Source organism: Oncorhynchus clarkii, chromosome 5 (assembly GCF_045791955.1).
Source record: "Oncorhynchus clarkii lewisi isolate Uvic-CL-2024 chromosome 5, UVic_Ocla_1.0, whole genome shotgun sequence".
Classification (NCBI taxonomy): Eukaryota; Metazoa; Chordata; class Actinopteri; order Salmoniformes; family Salmonidae; genus Oncorhynchus; species Oncorhynchus clarkii.
In genome coordinates this window covers 76,309,415-76,321,760 of record NC_092151.1, presented here as the reverse complement: position 1 = coordinate 76,321,760, position 12,346 = coordinate 76,309,415, and the positions used below count along the sequence as shown (strand labels likewise).

General features: G+C 42.0%; 1 protein-coding gene across 6 annotated transcripts in view; it reads left to right on the top strand.

Annotated features, from left to right (window-relative positions):
• Positions 1-12,346, top strand: part of LOC139409397 (ecotropic viral integration site 5 protein homolog) — a 60,044-nt gene continuing 47,698 nt past the window's right edge. For 2 of the 6 annotated variants that reach the window (XM_071154502.1, XM_071154494.1), the window contains exon 1: positions 67-275. The gene's annotated coding sequence lies outside the window, so the exon portion shown is untranslated. Of the gene's footprint in view, positions 276-12,346 lie in introns of all 6 variants that reach the window. The other 4 variants (XM_071154496.1, XM_071154501.1, XM_071154495.1 and 1 more) reach the window with 4 other exon arrangements.

Here is a 12,346-nt window from a genome sequence, read left to right as displayed (position 1 = left end):
GCTCTGTACGGTGGATGTAAACATTTGAGCTGCCCTTTTGTTGGCACGAGCTGGCTGTCGATTTGTGTACACGTATTCGGCTCGATGGGTTGTTTGGAACGTGGAGCTGTTGCCTGGTGGAATCAGCTAGCTAACTAGCAGACTCGGCCTAAAAATAAATCCGAAACCAGGCCATTGAACTTGTTTAAATTCAATTGCGCAAGTCTGTGCTGTTGTACTTTGGTCAATGGAAAGTTAATGTTTATCCCCCAGGGTTGAAAACGCGACTAGGCACGGTAAGCGCGGTTCAGACTTTTTTTTATGAGCAAGGAGCTGTTGCTTTGGCTAACTAACTACAGTAGCTAGCTAGCTAGCTAACGTTTTAAAGTGTTTGGAAATAGCCTGGAGCTAATAATGTGTTTGGTATGTTGGTATATAGGGCACTGTATTTCAGGTAGGCTTTTGTGTCGCTAAATAGGTAGTTGTTTGCTAGCTTAGCTTGTTGTAATACCCAATCTAACTAACGTTAGCAACTTTCATAAGCTGTTAGTTCATCGAATATATGCACAACGGTTAGCTATGAATTTATAAATCATTGCTAGTTGAACTTCATGCAAAATGTTTACTGAATCCTGTAGCAATCCAATGAACTTTAACAGACAGTTAGTTATAATGTGGACAGCTAACAAACTCACGCCTCATTTATAATGACTGTAGAAACAACCCCCGGTAAACACATTTCAGTTACTGTACGTTAGTTACGTTTTACTGTCATAGTAAAGTTAACGTTAGGCACACAATGGTGGAACTGAAATGTTTTATTTGCTTATAGATTTACACTTCCGAGACAGCATATCTAGTTGAAGGTAATCTGTTTCTAGTCCACCACAGTCAATTTCCATGTGAGGTCTTTTAAATTATTCAAATGAGGGTTTCCTGGATGACAAACTCCTGTAATTTAAGTAAATAGCTGAGAGATAGAACTGCAACTATTACCTCCACTGTACAGCCATCCAATTATTTGTGTACAGTGATAAATAAGTCAGTGTCAGTTGTGCCAGCCAAGGACATTGATTTTCCATTCGCCTTTTCTTAGCATGTTTACTTTTCATGGAATGTAAGCACACCAAAGAATTTATCATAGGTGCTAGATGAAATCCTTGCTGAAATGTTTCTATAACCCCCACTGTTTACATCTGAGCCTTGGAAGTAAACATAGCTGCACTCTCACTATGCAGGAACTCTCCTCAACCCTACCCTAACCCTAATGCACCATATTTGCTAAATGTTGCACTACTTTGATTAGAAACCTATGGTCTAAAGTAGTGGAATATTTAGAGAATAGGGTGCAATTTGGGACGCAGTGGGTGCTGAAGATCCCCTTTCCTCATGATCCACTTAACTGCTGATCCAGGCATGCAGTCATCTGTTGCTATGCTGGGTATTAGCTAGTAATGCTGTATCTAGCTGACCCACGTTTCTTCCTCCTTTTTCACTGATCGACTAAAGACAAATCTCCCTCCCTATTATACCACATTGTAGCTTAGACCTAGCCTAGTTGATAACACTAGGAAACTACCCCTCACAGGCACACCTGTTTTTAGACATTAAGGTTAAGCGCTTTGTAATACAATCACATGCTGGTCTGTCCTGCTGTCTCACAGTCCAGTTCAGACATTCATGCCATGTGACTGCAGTGATTTCTTGGCTTGTTTGTTGGCTAGGAGGAGTAGTGGGGAGAAGCGATTAACACCGGGATCCCGGGAGAGGGACAACTCTTCACATTTCCCGAAAAAAAATGAAATGACAAGACCCAGGAAATGAGTTTACATTTTCCACCAATGTAGCACTAATGTAATTCCACAAAATACACAACATGCGCAGCAGCAGATTGGCAAAAAATAAAACGGCACATCTAAACAGGTTGTTACATGGAAGCCTTTAGCCTAGAGAATTTGCTTCACACTAAGCACACGCATAATTGACAATGCCGGACCGCACACAAGACCCGAATGCAGTTTAGAGTTCTAATCAGAACTGAAAATTCAATCCCAGTTCAACGCAAGCCCGGTGACCTGAAGCCTGAGCCCAGGCCTGGCTCGAGATCACAGAAATTAAATGAGCCTGAACCTGAAAAAAAAAGAAGAAAATAAAGATTTTTATTTCACCTTTTATTTAACCAGGTAGGCCAGTTGAGAACAAGTTCTCATTTACAACTGTGACCTGGCCAAGATAAAGCAAAGCAGTGCGACCAAAAACAACAACATAGTTTCACATGCCCTGTGCAACTGGGTACTGGACTTCCTGACGGGCCGCCCCCAGGTGGTGAGGGTAGGCAACAACATCTCCACCCCGCTGATCCTCAACACTGGGGCCCCACAAGGGTGCGTTCTGAGCCCTCTCCTGTACTCCCTGTTCACCCACGACTGCGTGGCCACGCACGCCTCCAACTCAATCATCAAGTTTGCGGACGACACAACAGTGGTAGGCTTGATTACCAACAACGACGAGACTGCCTACAGGGAGGAGGTGAGGGCCCTCGGAGTGTGGTGTCAGGAAAATAACCTCACACTCAACGTCAACAAAACTAAGGAGATGATTGTGGACTTCAGGAAACAGCAGAGGGAACACCCCCCTATCCACATCGATGGAACAGTAGTGGAGAGGGTAGCAAGTTTTAAGTTCCTCGGCATACACATCACAGACAAACTGAATTGGTCCACTCACACAGACAGCATCATGAAGAAGGCGCAGCAGCGCCTCTTCAACCTCAGGAGGCTGAAGAAATTTGGTTTGTCACCAAAAGCACTCACAAACTTCTACAGATGCACAATCGAGAGCATCCTGTCGGGCTGTATCACCGCCTGGTACGGCAACTGCTCCGCCCACAACCGTAAGGCTCTCCAGAGGGTAGTGAGGTCTGCACAACGCATCACCGGGGGCAAACTACCTGCCCTCCCAGGACACCTACACCACCCAATGTTACAGGTTACTAACATTGAGTGGCTGCTGCCAACACACTGACACTGACTCAACTCCAGCCACTTTAATAATGGGAATTGATGGGAAATGATGTAAATATATCACTAGCCACTTCAAACAATGCTACCTTATATAATGTTACTTACCCTACATTATTCATCTCATATGCATACGTATATACTGTACTCTATCATCGACTGCATCCTTTTTTAATACATGTATCACTAGCCACTTTAACTATGCCACTTTGTTTACATACTCACCTCATGTATATACTGTACTCGATACCATCTACTGTATCCTGCCTATGCTGCTCTGTACCATCACTCATTCATATATCCTTATGTACATATTCTTATCCCCTTACACTGTGTATAAGACAGTAGTTTTGGAATTGTTAGTTAGATTACTTGTTGGTTATTACTGCATTGTCGGAACTAGAAGCACAAGCATTTCGCTACACTCGCATTAACATCTGCTAACCATGTGTATGTGACAAATAAAATTTGATTTGATTTGACATGGGATAAACAAACGTACAGTCAATAACACAATAGAAAAATCTGTATACAGTGTGTGCAAATGAAGCAAGGAGGTAAGACAATAAATAGGCCAATCGTGGCAAAGTAATTACAATTTTGCAATTTACATTGGAGTGATTTATATGTGCAGGTAGAAATACTGGTGTGCAGAAAAACAAATATGGGGATGAGGTAGGCAGTTGGTTGGATGGGCTATTTACAGATAGGCTGTGCACAGCTGCAGCGATCGATAAGCTGCCCTGACAGCTGACGCTTAAAGTTAGTGAGGGAGATATGAGTTTCCAGCTTCAGTGATTTTTGCAATTCGTTCCAGTCATTGGCAGAAGAGAACTGGAAGGAAAGGGGGCCGAAGGAAGTGTTGGCTTTGGGGATGACCAGTGAAATACACTGTACTTGCTGGAGCGTGTGCTACTGGTGGTTGTTGCTGTGGTGACCAGTGAGCTGAGATAAGGTGGAGCTTCACCTAGCAAGGACTTAGATGACCTGGAGCCAGTGAATTTGGTGACGAAAATGTAGCGAGGACCAGCCAGCAAGAGCATAGAGGTCGCAGTGGTGGGTAGTATATGGATGGGGCTTTGGTGACAAAATGGATGGCACTGTAATAGACTGCATCCAATTTGTTGAGTAGAGTGTTGGAGGCTATTTTGTAAATGACATCGCCGAAGTCGAGGATCGGTAGGATGGTCAGTTTTACGAGGGTATGTTTTAGAGGTCGACCGACTAATCGGAATGGCCGATTTCAAGTTTTCATAGCAGTCGGAAATCTGTATTTTTGGACACCGATTTTGCCTTTATTTAATCTTTATTTAACTAGGCAAGTCAGTTAAGTACACATTCTTATTTACAATGCCGGCCTAGGAACACTGGGTTAACTGCCTCGTTCAGGGGCAGAACGGCAGATTTTCACCTTGGCAGCTCGGGGGATACAAACTTGCAACCTTACAGTTAACTAGTCCAACGCTCTAACCACCTGCCTCTCATTGCACTCCACGAGGAGACTGCCTGTTACGCGAATGCATTAAACCACGGTAAGTTGCTAGCTAGCATTAAACTTATCTTAATAAAACAATCAATCAATCATAATCCCTAGTTAACTACACGTGGTTGATGATATTACTAGTTTATCTAGCGTGTCCTGTGTTGCATATAATCGATGCGGTGCTTAAGATGGGCACTTTGATTTTTGCGGTATTTCATGAGACTCTCGGGAGAAATATGAATTATTCCTGGTATTGAAACTTGTTTGATTTTATGGAAAATATTTATCCCTCATGGGGAGTGTGACTTGAGATTTGAATCACACCACTGAAACTGAGCTTGTGGAGGACTGGTTTGTCTGTACTCACCACCATGACACTTTGGTCTTTGTTCTATGACAGAGATCTCCCCTCTTCATTCTTGTCTAACCATAAACCATATAGAGTAAACTACAGGGATGGCACAATCCACATAAATCAAAAGTGATCAAGACTGCATAGGACAAGCTGCTGAGAGGAATGTCAGTAGGGGAAGCCTACCACCTGTGCACTAGCAACCCTTTCAACTATTTAATTACATAGGCCTTGGCCTACTCTTGGTATTATTTTCAGTTAAGAGCCGACAGCACAGAGGTGATGTCCGCTAGAGTGAGTTGTCTATCCGAGCCACATCCAGCCACACTGTACCCTACTACAACAACATGTGGATCTGAAGCATTAAACCCTGGAACAGGCTGTCTCTCTCTTCCTTCCCTTTCAATTTTAATCCCAAATAGGCATCTTTTCTCCTGCCAGTTAGTTCTGCCTGGTATGACACATTGGGGATGTGCTGAAGGAGCCTATCTCACGCCCTTACATCCTACTCTTGGCTCCCAGTAGGAGGCTACCTCCCAAATGGCACCCTATTTCCTACATAGTGCACTGTATAGGGAATAGGGTGCCATTCGGGATGCAGGGGGGTGGTATAGTAGAGCCTGGCTTTTTACTGAGACCCCAATAGATGCCTGGGTAACACATGCCTGGATAACATGAAAGGAAACAAACTAAATCACCACAAATGTTCTATCTAAACTCAGATAGATATATATCCATATATATATATATCTCAGAAAAAAAAGTCAACAGCGTTTATTTTCAGCAAACTTAAAGTGTACATATTTGTGTGAACATGACAAGATTCAACAACTGAGACATAAACTGATCAAGTTCCACAGACATGTGACTAACAGAAATTGAATAATGTGTCTCTGAACAAAGGGGGGGGGGGGGGGGTCAAAATCAAAAGTAACCGTATCTGGTGTGGCCACCAGCTGCATTAAGTACTGCAGTGCATCTCCTCATGGACTGCACCAGATTTGCCAGTTCTTGCTGTGAGATGTTACCCCACTCTTCCACCAAGGCACCTGCAAGTTCCCGGATATTTCTTGGGAGAATGGCCCTAGCCCTCACCCTCCGATCCAACAGGTCCCAGGCATGCTCAATGGGATTGAGATCCGGGCTCTTCGCTAGGCCATGGCAGAACACTGACATTCCTGTCTTGCAGAAAATCGCGCACAGAACGAGCAGTACGGCTGGTGCCATTGTCATGTTGGAGGGTCATGTCAGGATGAGCCTGCAGGAAGGTTACCACATGAGGGAGGAGGATGTCTTCCCTGTAACGCACAGCGTTTAGATTGAGCTCGTTGTCATTGCAGGCAGTCTAATGATGCTGTGACACACCGCCCCAGACCATGACGAACGCTCCACCTCCAAATCAATCTCGCTCCAGAGTACAGGCCTCGGTGTAACGCTCATTCCTTCGACGATAAACGTGAATCCGACCCTCACCCCTGGTGAGACAACCGTGACTCCTCAGTGAAGAGCACTTTTTGCCAGTCGTGGCTGGTCCAGCGACGGTGGGTTTGTGCCTATAGATGACGTCGTTGTCAGTGATGTCTGGTGAGGACCTGCCTTACAACAGGCCTACAAGTCCTCAGTCCAGCCTCTCTCAGCCTATTGCGGGCAGTCTGAGCACTGATCGAGGGATTGTGCATTCCTGGTGTAACTCGGTCAGTTGTTGCCATTCTGTACCTTTCCCACAGGTGTGATGTTCGGATGTACCGATCCTGTGCAGGTGTTGTTACACATGGTCTGCCACTGCGAGGACCATTATCTGTCATTATCTTTCTTTTGGTGTTTTTCAGAGTCAGTAGAAAGGCTTCTTTAGTATCCTAAGTTTTCATAACTGTCGTCATAACTGCCTACCGTCTGTAAGCTGTTAGTGTCTTAATGACCGTTCCACAAGTGCATGTTCATTAATTGTTTATGGTTCATTGAACAAGCATGGGGTGTTTAAACCCTTCACAATGAAGATCTGTGAAGTTATTTGGATTTTTACTAGAGGTCGACCGATTAATGATTTTTCAATACCGATACCGATTATTGGAGGACCAAATAAAGCCGATACCGATTAATCGGCCAATTAAATTAATAATAATAATAAATAAATAAATTATATATATTATTTAAACTTTTACTTAAACTCTCCTTCCAGACTCACATTAAGCATCTCCAATCCAAAGTTAAATCTAGAATCGGCTTCCTATTTCGCAACAAAGCCTCCTTCAGTCATGCTGCCAAACATACTAGAGGTCGACCGTTTATGATTTTTCAAAGTTGATACCGATTCTTGGAGGACCACAAAAGCCGATACCGATTTAATCGTCCAATTTAAAAAATGTTTTATTTTATTATTATTATTATTATTTTGTTGTTGTAATTGTCATTATTACAACACTTCTGAATTAACACTTATTTTAACTTAATATAAAACATGAATAAAATCAATTTAGCCTCAAATAAATAATGAAATGTTCAATTTGGTTTAAATAATGCAAAAACAGAGTGTTGGAGAAGAAAGTAAAAGTGCAGTATGTGCCATGTAAGAAAGCTAACGTTTAAGTTCCTTGCTCAGAACATATGAAAGCTGGTGGTTCCTTTTAACATGAGTCTTCAATATTCCCAGGTAAGAAGTTTTAGGTTGTAGTTATTATAGGAATTATAGGACTATTTCTCTCTATGCCATTTGTATTTCATTAACCTTGACTATTGGATGTTCTTATAGGCACTTTAGTATTGCCAGTGTAACAGTATAGCTTCCGCCCCTCTCTTCGCTCCTACCTGGACTCGAACCAGGAACACATCGACAACAGCCACCCTCGAAGCAGCGTTACCCATGCAGAGCAAGGGGAACAACCACTAAGTCTCAGAGCGAGTGACATTTTAAACACTATTACCGCGCACCCCGCTAACTAGCTAGCCATTTCACATCGGTTACACGAGCCTAATCTCGGGAGTTGATAGGCTTGAAGTCATAAAGAGCTGCTGGCAAACGCACAAAAGTGCTGTTTGAATGAATGCTTACGATCCTGCTGGTGCCTACCATCGCTCAGTCAGACTGCTCTATCAAATCATAGACTTGGTTATAACATGATAACACACAGAAATACGAGCCTTAGTTTCCGGATTCGACCATATTAATGACCTATCATCTTGAAAACAAGACGTTTATTCTTTCAGTGAAATACGGAACCGTTCCGTATTTTATCTAACGGGTGGCATCCATAAGTCTAAATATTCCTGTTACATTGCACAACCTTCAATGTTATGTCATAATTACGTAGAATTCTGGCAAATTAGGCGGCCCAAACTGTTGCATATACATTGACTCTGCGTGCAATGAATGCAAGAGAAGTGTCACAATTTCACCTGGTTAGCAAGTCCAATACAGCAAACGAAAGAAACTTCTTTGTTAATCTACCCATGGTGTCCGATTTCAGAAATGCTTTACAGCGAAAGCACAACATATGATTGTTAGATCACTGCCAAGTCCAAAAAACACACAGCCATTTTTCCAGCATGAGTCACAAAAAGCAGAAATATAGATAAAATTGATCACTAACCTTTCATGGTCTTCATCAGATGACACTCATAGGACATCATCTTACACAATACATGTATGTTTTGTTCGATAATGTGCATATTTATGTCCAAAATCTCTGTTTACATTGGCGCTTCACGTGCAATCAAAACATTACTGCACAACATCCGGTGATTTTGCAGAAATACTCATAATAAACATTGGTAAAAGACAACTGTTATTCACAGAATTAAATTGACTTCTCCTTAATGCCACCGCTGTGTCAGATTTCAAAAAAACTTTACGGAAAAAGCATAAATCTGAGAACGGAGCTCAGAGCCCAATCCAACCAGAGAAATATTCGCCATTTTGGAGTCAACAGAAGTTAGAAATAACACTAAATATTCACTTACCTTTGATGATCATCAGAAGGCACTCCCAGGAATCCCAGTTCGACACTAAATGACTGATTTGTTCTATAAAGTCCATAATTTATGTCCTTATAGCCACTTGTTGTTAGCATGTTCAGCCCAGTAATCCATCTTCATGAGGCGCAAGCACTTCGTCCAGACAAAAACTCAAAGTTCCGTTACAGTCCTTTAGAAACATGTCAAACGATGTATGGAATCAATCTTTAGGATGTTTTTAACATAAAACCTCAATAAGCTTCCATCTGGAGCATTCCTATGTCTGAAGAAAAGCACTGGAACAAGAGCTAACTCTGTTGGGAGCACGCATCTGCCAGACCACTGACTCAAACAGGTCTCATGAGCCCCTCCTTTATAGTAGAATCCTCAAACCAGTTTCTAAAGACAGTTGACATCTAGTGGAAGCCGTAGGAAGTGCAACTTGACTCCATAGACACTGTGTATTCGGTCGGCCAAGCTTTGAAAAACTACAGATATCCCACTTCCTGGTTGGATTTTTCTCAGGTTTTCGCCTTCCATATGAGTTCTGTTATACTCACAGACATCATGCAAACAGTTTTAGAAACTTCAGAGTGTTTTCTATCCAATAATAATATGCATATATTAGCATCTGGGACAGAGTAGGAGGCTGTTCACTCTTGGCACGCTATTCATGCAAAAATGAAAATGCTGCCCCCTAATATTGCCTGCTAACCTGGATTTTTTTGCGCTAAATATGCAGGTTTAAAAATATATACGTCTGTGTATTGATTTTAAGGTATTGATGTTTATGGTTAGGTACACATTGGAGCAACGATACGCACTGCATCGATTATATGCAACACAGGACACACTAGATAAACTAGTAATATCATCAACCATGTGTAGTTAACTAGTGATTTATGATTGTTGTTTTTTATGAGAAGTTTAATGCTAGCTAGGAACTTACCTTTGCTTACGGCATTCGCGTAACAGGCAGTCTCCTCGTGGAGTGCAATGTAATCGTTATGTTTGGAGGAAAAAGGGGGAGACCGTCCCAGCCGTGAAGCACGGGGGTGGCAGCATCATGTTGTGGGGGTGCTTTGCTGCAGGAGGGACTGGTGCACTTCACAAAATAGATGGCATCATGAGGTCGGAAAATTATGTGGATGTATTGAAGCAGCATCTCAAGACATCACTCAAGAAGTTAAAGCTTGGTCGCAAATGGGTCTTCCAAATAGACAATGACCCCAAGCATACTTCCAAAGTTGTGGCAAAATGGCTTAAGGACAGCAAAGTCAAGGTATTGGAGTGGCCATCACAAAGCCCCGACCTCAATCCTATAGAAAATGTGTGGGCAGAACTGAAAAGGCGTGTGCAAGCAAGGAGGCATATTAACCTGACTCCGTTACACCAGCTATGAGTAAGCTCAGGAGTAATGGGCCAAAATTCACCCAACGTGTGTGTTTAACATCGGCAGGCTAAAAATAATTCATTATTAAGGTCCTTAACTTAGCCTAGATGCTTGACTCTTACATTTCTTTGGAACTGTTTTTAAGAAGTGAAACAAAGTTGGTGCATCATTGAGACTTAACCAGCTTTTTTGTCATGTGAGCTAAGCAAGCCATTAATTAATTGTGTGACTGAGTGCACTCTACTGTGCCAGTTACCTGCATGTGATTAAAACCTAACAGTGAAATGCGCATACAGTGCATTTGGAAACTTTTCAACCCCCTTCATTTTTCCACATTTTGTTACGTTACAGCCTTATTCACAAATTGATTAAATTGCCCCCCCCCCCTCAATCTACACAATACCCCAAAATGACAAAGCAATAACAGGTTTCTAGAAAAATAATGTATAACAAACTCACATGGACATAAGTATTCAGAGCCTTTACTCAGTATTTTTTTGAAGCACCTTTGACAGCATTTACCTACTCGAGTCTTCTTGGGTATGACGCAACAAGCTTGGCATACCTGTATTTGGGGAGTTTATCCCATTCTTCTCTGCAGATCCTCTCAAGCTCTGCTAGGTTGGTTGTGGAGCGTCGCTGCAAAGATATTTTTAGGTCTCTCCAGAGATGTTTGGGCCAGAGGTCGACCGATTAATCGGAATGGCCGATTTTAATTAGGGCCGATTTCAAGTTTTCATAACAATTGGAAATTGGTATTTTGGGTAGTTTGGGGCGCTGAACAATTTTTTTTTATTTTCAATACCTTTTATTTAACTAGGCAAGTCAGTTAAGAACACATTCTTATTTTCAATGACTGCCTAGGAACTGTGTGTTAACCAGTTGCATCTCTAGGGGCGCTATTTCATTTTTGGATAAAAAACGTTCCCGTTTTAAGCGCGATATTTTGTCACGAAAAGATGCTCGACTATGCATAGAAAACACTCTGAAGTTTCAGAATCTGCAAAGATTTTGTCTGTAAGTGCCCCAGAACTCATTCTACAGGCGAAACCAAGATGATACGTCAAACAGGAAATGAGCAGAATTTCTGAAGCTCTGTTTTCTAATGTCTCCTTATATGGCTGTGAATGCGACAGGAATAAGCTTAGAACTTCTGCCGTTTCCCCAAGATGTCGGCAGCATTGTGACGTATTTGTAGGCATATCATTGGAAGATTGGCCATAAGAGACTACATTTTCCAAGTGTCCGCCTGGTGTCCTGCGTCGAAACTGGTGCGCAAAGCCATGTGCAAGTATTTTTCCATTTGATTGAGAGGAGAAACCATGCTTCCACAAACGATATATCATCGAAGAGATATGTGAAAAACACCTTGAGGATTGATTCTAAACAACGTTTGCCATGTTTTCAGTCGATATTATGGAGTTAATTTGGAAAAAAGTTTGCGTTTTGAGGACTGAATTTTCGGGTTTTTTTGGTAGCCAAATGTGATGGACAAAATGGAGCTATTTCTAATACACAAAGAATATTTTTGGAAAAAACTGAGCATCTGCTATCTAACTGAGAGTCTCCTCATTGAAAACATCTGAAGTTCTTCAAAGGTAAATGATTTTATTTGAAGGCTTTTATGTTTTTGTTGAAATGTTGCGTGCTGGATGCTAATGCTAACGCTAATGCTAACGCTAATGCTAACGCTAATGCTAACGCTAATGCTAACGCTAATGCTAACGCTAATGCTAACGCTAATGCTAACGCTAATGCTAACGCTAATGCTAACGCTAATGCTAACGCTAATGCTAACGCTAATGCTAACGCTAATGCTAACGCTAATGCTAACGCTAGCTAGCTACTTTTACACAAATGATTGTTTTCCTATGGTTGAGAAGCATATTTTGAAAATCTGAGACGACAGTGTTTACAAAAGGCTAAGCTTGAGAGATGGCATATTTATTTCATTTCATTTGCGATTTTCATGAATAGTTAACGTTGCGTTATGGTAATGAGCTTGAGTCTGTATTCACGATCCCGGATCCGGGATGGGGAGATCAGAAAGGTTAACTGCCTTGTTCAGGGGCAGAACGACAGATTTTCACCTTGTCAGCTCAGGGGTACCAATCTTGCAACCGCACAGTTAACTAGTCCAACGCTCGCACTCCACGAGTAGCCTGCCT